This window comes from Engraulis encrasicolus, chromosome 16, assembly GCF_034702125.1.
Source record: "Engraulis encrasicolus isolate BLACKSEA-1 chromosome 16, IST_EnEncr_1.0, whole genome shotgun sequence".
NCBI lineage: Eukaryota > Metazoa > Chordata > Actinopteri > Clupeiformes > Engraulidae > Engraulis > Engraulis encrasicolus.
Window position 1 is genome coordinate 41,280,371 of NC_085872.1, and position 6,787 is coordinate 41,287,157.

A 6,787-nucleotide genomic window follows, 5' to 3' on the forward strand; every position below is an offset into this window, starting at 1 on the left:
AACATGCTTGCATCCCCTTCAATGTTCCACCCAAATCCCTTTCCTTCTTTATAATATTCCCAACAATCTTGGAGCACTGACATGGCTGGGCTGTCGGTGCTACACTGTAGCCTGACCCAGTAGGTCAGTGCCAATTTCTTAAAGCGCATCTGAATAGGAGCTTCCTCTGCCTCCACTTGCAGGGCGCTAATGGGAGTTGTCTTAATGGCACCCAGGGCTATTCTCAGGGCCCTTGAGTGCACTCTTTCAAGCTTCATGAGGGACGTTTTACAGGCAGCTCCATAAACTATACAACCATAATCAGTATTTGACCTAATCAAGGCTCTAAAAATATTGAGTAAAGATTGTCTATCTGCGCCCCAGCAGAGACCAGAGACCATACGCATTAAGTTCAAGACCTTTTTGCATTTTGTTTCTACATATTCAATGTGTCGTTTCCAGGTGAGTTTATTGTCCAACCAAAGACCCAGGTACTTGAAGTCATCTCCTCTTTTGAGAGGCTGGTCATAAAGTAAAATTTCATGGGCTTCTGACACGTTCTTCCTTGTGAAATAAGTCACTTGTGATTTTTGCACAGAAAACTTAAAACCCCACTCCATTCCCCACTGTTCTAAAATATACAGTTCCTTCTGTATTGTTTTAGTGATGTGCGGGATATTATTCCCCCTCCTCCATATGACAGCATCATCAGCATACAGTAAACCATTGTTCATATTGCTCAGTTTCTCAAATATGTCATTAATCATGAGATTAAACAAAATTGGGCTTATCACACTACCTTGTGAAATTCCCCCTTCCACAGAGAATTCATTGGAAAGGACCTCACCAACCCTAACCCTCAGTGTACGCTGTGATAGGAAATTTAAGATGTAATTATACATCTTCCCTTCAATGCCCATTTTATTTAGTTTGATTAAGAGTCCTTCTCTCCACATTGTGTCATAGGCTTTTTCGATGTCTAGGAAGATTGCTACCATTGCTTCCTTCATAGTCAGTGCTTTCTCAATTTCATTGGTTAGTTTAACCAGGGCATCAGTAGTTGACCTTTGTTTTCTAAATCCAGTTTGATAGCCATATAGTAAATTATTATATTCCAGAAAGTAGTTTAGTCTAGCCACAACCATTTTTTCCATAAGTTTGCCCAGGTGAGAGGTGAGGGCAATTGGTCTATAATTACCTGGATCACATTTGTCTTTACCAGGTTTATGAAATGGGAGGATTGTTGATCTCTTCCATGCCGCTGGTATTGCGCCCTCCTCCCATAAGCAACTGAAGTGTTGATAGTCCAGATTTATATACAGGTGCAAGAGTACCATGTGACCAGAGTCATCAGGCCCTTGGCAGGTGACGCCCGTAATTGAATAATGGCATAACAGCCCTACTCAGGTGAGGCCAGGCACTGATTAGCAGATTGGTTTAGATGGGGCTGCTTGTTGCAAGAGTGTTCAAATTCTTAAAATGTTTCAGCCATTCACACTTTCATATCAAAATCATAGTGATGAAAATCATCATAATGTGCTGCATCAAACACTTTTTAAGTATTGTAGTTTCCTTAAAAATTGTTTAATGCTTGTTAGTATCAGAGAATATTTAACCAGTGAGAATGACTTAAGTTCTTCAGGTGGTAGGCTATTGCAGCTTGATGGCGATCACGGACAAGTGGAGGATGATAGGGTTTCAATGGTGCTGCCTAAAATATTTTGGTTGCTTCCACAACGGCCAATGCTGCTATTGTGCAGTACTTACTGTTTACGCTCAATACTTGACTCAAAGTAGTATTTTCACAGTAGTTGTCTGTTTTTTAAAAAAAACAGTAGAATGCTGTTGCAGAATTGCCCTAAATTAACAGCTATTTGTTACAGTGTACATATCAAGTGTCAGTGACAGCTTGGATGATTTACTATTGGCCATTACAAAATAAAATGTATGCTGATTAATGTTCAGATATGTATATCTCAGTCCTAAGTGTACAATGGAGTGATAAGGGCATTTATGCTTAGGAAATTATGAATAATCAATATGCAATACACCATACATACAGTATATTGACAGATATTTTATGTTTTAAAAGAGTAAAATGGTAACATGTCTGTTTTTCATATAATGTTGGCTTTAATCTAGATGACATGTTGGCTACCTAACCACTTAATTTATTGTTTGCTCGTTATTTTTTATTTGTGGGTGTGGTCCTTTGTTTAAAACATGTCTGCCTGCCTTCCCTTTCTCACATAGGCTACTAAAATAGTCTTTCAAAAACTTAAAACAACCGCATGTAGAAATCCTATTGCTAAAAGTCATCAAGACTATACTGTACTCTACTGTATTGCACTGTACTGTACTCTACTATACTGTACTGTACTGTAATGTGATATACCGTACTGTACTCTACTGCACCGCGCAGTATGGTACTGTACTGTACTGTACTGTACTTAACTAGACTGCACCGTACTGTATGCTACTGTACTGTACTGCACCGTACTGTATGCTACTGTACTGTACTATACTCTACTGTACTTTATTATACTGCACCGTTCTGTATGCTACTGTAAAGTACTGCACTCCACTGTACTGTACAGTACAACTACATAGAACTGAAACATGTAGAGCGGTGGTGCTCAAACTGTGGTACGCGTACCACTGGTGGTACTTGAGACATCTCTGGTGGTACTTGGAATGCCATTATGAACCTCTCCTGTACTGACTGGCAAAAGTGAATATGGAAGGCCTTTACTGTGATATTCTAATGTTGGTTTTCAAGGTGGTTCTCTGAGGGCTCAATATTTTCTCATTGGGTACTTCACACAAAAAGTTTGAGAACCACTGATGTAGAGCATTCTGAGGACATGTACAATATTATGCAAAAATGTGTAGTGGGAATGAGTTATGTTACTGTTACCACTCAAAATCTTGAAGGTTAAATAAAGACTTAAATAAAGTCTTAAAGAAAATCTTGAAGGTTAAATAAAGTGGCATTTTGTTTGGGGGAGGGGGGAGGGGGGGGGGTTGTATGATAGACTATCCTTCCTCCCAAACTATTTGTGTGCCTTGCATATCAAGAAAATGAGTACAGGTAATGATTTACTTTCATAGTATATACCATATGAGAATTGTTGTTCTATATAGATACTTCTCCTATGGGTAAGGGTGGCAAAAGACCTACAGTACATGTTGTCCATCAGCTGTCAGTTTTGACAGCAATTTAAGTACTCAATGATTACTGAGCTAATACAACTTTTGACACAAGTACTAGGTGAGGACTTGTCTGCAAATTAAAAAAAACAATTAACCTCTGTCTTCTTACTCAACATATACTAAGAAATCATTTCCATTTAATTTGAACTGAAGCCATACTGTGGCCTATATATATATATATATATATATATATATATATATATATATATATATTAGGGGTGGGCATAGATTAATTTTTTTAATCTAGATTAATCTCACTGTAATTATGAAATTAATCTAGATTAATCTATATCAAAATGGCTCATTCAGAATAGGCACGATAGCGAAATAATGCCGAAAAAAACCTTGGGGTTTCTTAAGACAGATGGCGCATTAGACCAGAGCTCATCTTTTTTTCCAAAATGCATCTCATCTTCAAAAAATGGTCATGTTGATACTTGGAGATGAAAAAATCACAGCAATATGTGTAAAGTGTGTCCAATATGTTAGGAAGCATTTACAGTTATAAGATACTGAAATTTCAAAATGAACAGCGCTATAAGTTGTAGAGGCAAATACAGATAAATCTATCAAACATTTAGGCTATTTAAACAATATTACCTCAACAATTCAGCATTTCTAATGGGCAGAGAGAGAGAGAGAGAGAGAGAGAGAGAGAGAGAGAGAGAGAGAATCTGCCACTGACTGTTAAAAGGAGCAGCGGCTCCTTTAAGAGAGGGAGGAGCTCTGCGCGTATCTCTCGCGTAGCCCTCCCAGGCTACTGGATATGCCTCCTATCTAGGACCTACAGCACTGGCACACGGCGATTTGACAGTTGTTCTCAGAGTTAGAATGCCAGATGAGTTACAACTCGACATGAATTCAGTTTGCAAAAAAAAAAGTCAAGCGCGACAACCGCGAGGTTTATTACCGTCGGACATGAGAATATCTCACTGAATCGCAAATGTGCGCGATTGCAACACAAACATTCAGCGAGAGTAGATATTGACAGTTTCAGTTTGACAATCTTCAAAATGCATAGGACTATCACACGGAATGTTTTGCAATTATATCACAGGCAAGATTTCTGGAAGTTGTTTACCTATGTATTCTATGCAATGCGCGAGGAAATGTAGGTTATGTCGGGCTGGTAGCTACTCACACACAATAATGTCTCTCTATGCTTCACCTCAAACAATAACGTCTCTTTAGTCTACCACTTGTGAAAAAGCACTCAAACAACAACTAGGCCTACCACGGCAGAGGGATTAATGTTTTCAGCATGCAAACACTTCATATTTAGTAGGTCTGCTGAAACAACAGGTGGAGAGAGGAGAAGCGACTGGAGCGCAGTCTAAAAGCGTCTGTCAATTAAATGCTATGGTGACGTGCATACCCAAACTTCAATCCTATATTTTGAGAATAGATTAACGTGCGATATTTTCTATATCGCGCGACAAGAGTCTCACATTATCGCAGCACGTTAACGCCGATAACGGCCCACCACTAATATATATATATATATATATATGTATATGTAGGCCTATATTGAGTAATCTGTAATGCCATTCTAAAGATGACTGAAAACGCTCTCACAATATGCACAATGCCTTGTAAAAATATAGAATTAGGTGATCTTATGGGGTTCTTCATACATATGGAACCTGCTACCAAGGGCATCTTGCACTGACACTATCCCATTCAGATCGAGCATTAGCAGCAGTCTATTCTCACCATAGTTTTAGTGTGGGCAATGCTCATTTTAATTCAGACCAAGAATCTTCTCAAATCGTTCACAATGTTACATGCTGTCAAGCACGTAAGCACAGACTCACCCATACTTTCACACTATGTACATTTTGTAGTTTTATCAATCTGGTCAAGCAGGCTACCCTTGCTTCATCCCTGCTGAGGACTATATTAACATTGTCAGCTAAGTATAAGGTCATGTAATAACAATGTAATGCATTACCAACATGACATATTGTATATGACATGGTAGACAATTTTTTTTCAAGGGGCACCCCTTCTAGGATGTCTTCAAATCACTCAAGGAACATGTGTACCGAATGATATGCTTCTATCCACCGCGTAACGATTTCTCGGCTTAGAGTCCCTACTAATATGGGTCTTGTCTCACACTAGAGGATGACATTTTTCAGGAATTCCCGTGGGTCCACTCCCGTGTCATGCTCTATCTCACACCTCTACACAAGTTTGCGCAGGTCCCCATTTCAGCTCCTCCTCACTGCCTGTCCCCCCACTCCTCACACGTGGTGTGTTAGTAGAGCAAATCGGTGCGAGATCATCGTCTCGTTCATATTTGTGGCCGACTGTAAATGCGCTGTATTTAATAACACCCACATCGTGACAACAAGTTCTCCCTCACGTGCTTCGTCAATGTTGGTCGACAGCAACACAAGTCGTATGGGCCTACTGTTATGCCTAGCCACCATTGCTCGTCTTCCATGTGAGGGTGAGGTGGGCAGGCACAATTTCGAAGGGGGTTTCTATGGGTGCGGGTATGGGGGGGCTGTTTGCACCTTCGGGACGTCATTTTGGTGTAAAAACGGGATTGGCCGATTTTTTGGCGCTAATTCAAAAAAGGGGGAGTACTTGAAACAGAGGTTCTAACCATTTCTGGCACTTTGTGTGTACTCCCCACGGTGGGGAGACTGACCTAACAGTAAAAGCGCGAAAAATGTGATTTTGATTCTCTATCCCCTCTAACCGCAGAGATACACCAGCGGCGACGCGATTCAAGCGACAGAGTGTAGCAGCAAGCGATACGAGAGATTGAGGAGACTAGAGTATGTCCGTACTGGCAGAAGGCAAAGCATTCAAGCATTCCCATTGGCTGTGGTAACTGACCTCTATACAGTCATTGGCTGTCGCGGCTTGTCGCCGAACCGCGTCATAAAAAGTTGAAAAGATTTCAACTTCAAATTGTCGCGCTCGTCGCGCAAATCGCTCTAGTCTCCAGAATCGCTTTTGTCTCTCGACTCAATACAAAGTCAATTACTTCCGTCGCTCGACTCGCTCAGATCGCCGCTGGTGTATCTCTGCGGTAAGTATATTACACTATGCATTAAGATGGTATCACATACTGAATAGACAGTCAGTATATTTTAGGGGGTAGGCTACCTCAGGTATGCCTAGGGTTAGGTAAGCTTCGAATCACTGTTGCCAAAGTCGCTATGGGCTTACTGAAAAGACGCTAGATGACGTTACGTATGACGTCACAATGTCACGCACGGAGCGCTGATCTACAGAAAACGTGCCCACATGCCTTCGTCCACAGTACAAATAGGCGGAGCTCTACTTTTTGGAGATCAGAGCTAATCTGCAGCCCTGCTTAACAGTGGGAAACGCTTCTGACGGCGGCGCAGAGTTATGTGGAAAAACGATGAATTTGTCACTGAAAATGCACGTTTCAAAAAGCCGCAGATGCACCAAAAAGGCGCTTTTGTCGGTGCGGCCAGCCTGCTAGTGTTCATTTAAATTTGTCATATGCATATCCCAAGGAGCCGTTGTGGTAGCTTTTGTGATACGCACCGGATTCTCATGCCCCCTGTATCTCCTTGTAGGGTAGACCGAGTAAAGTTAAGTACAGGGT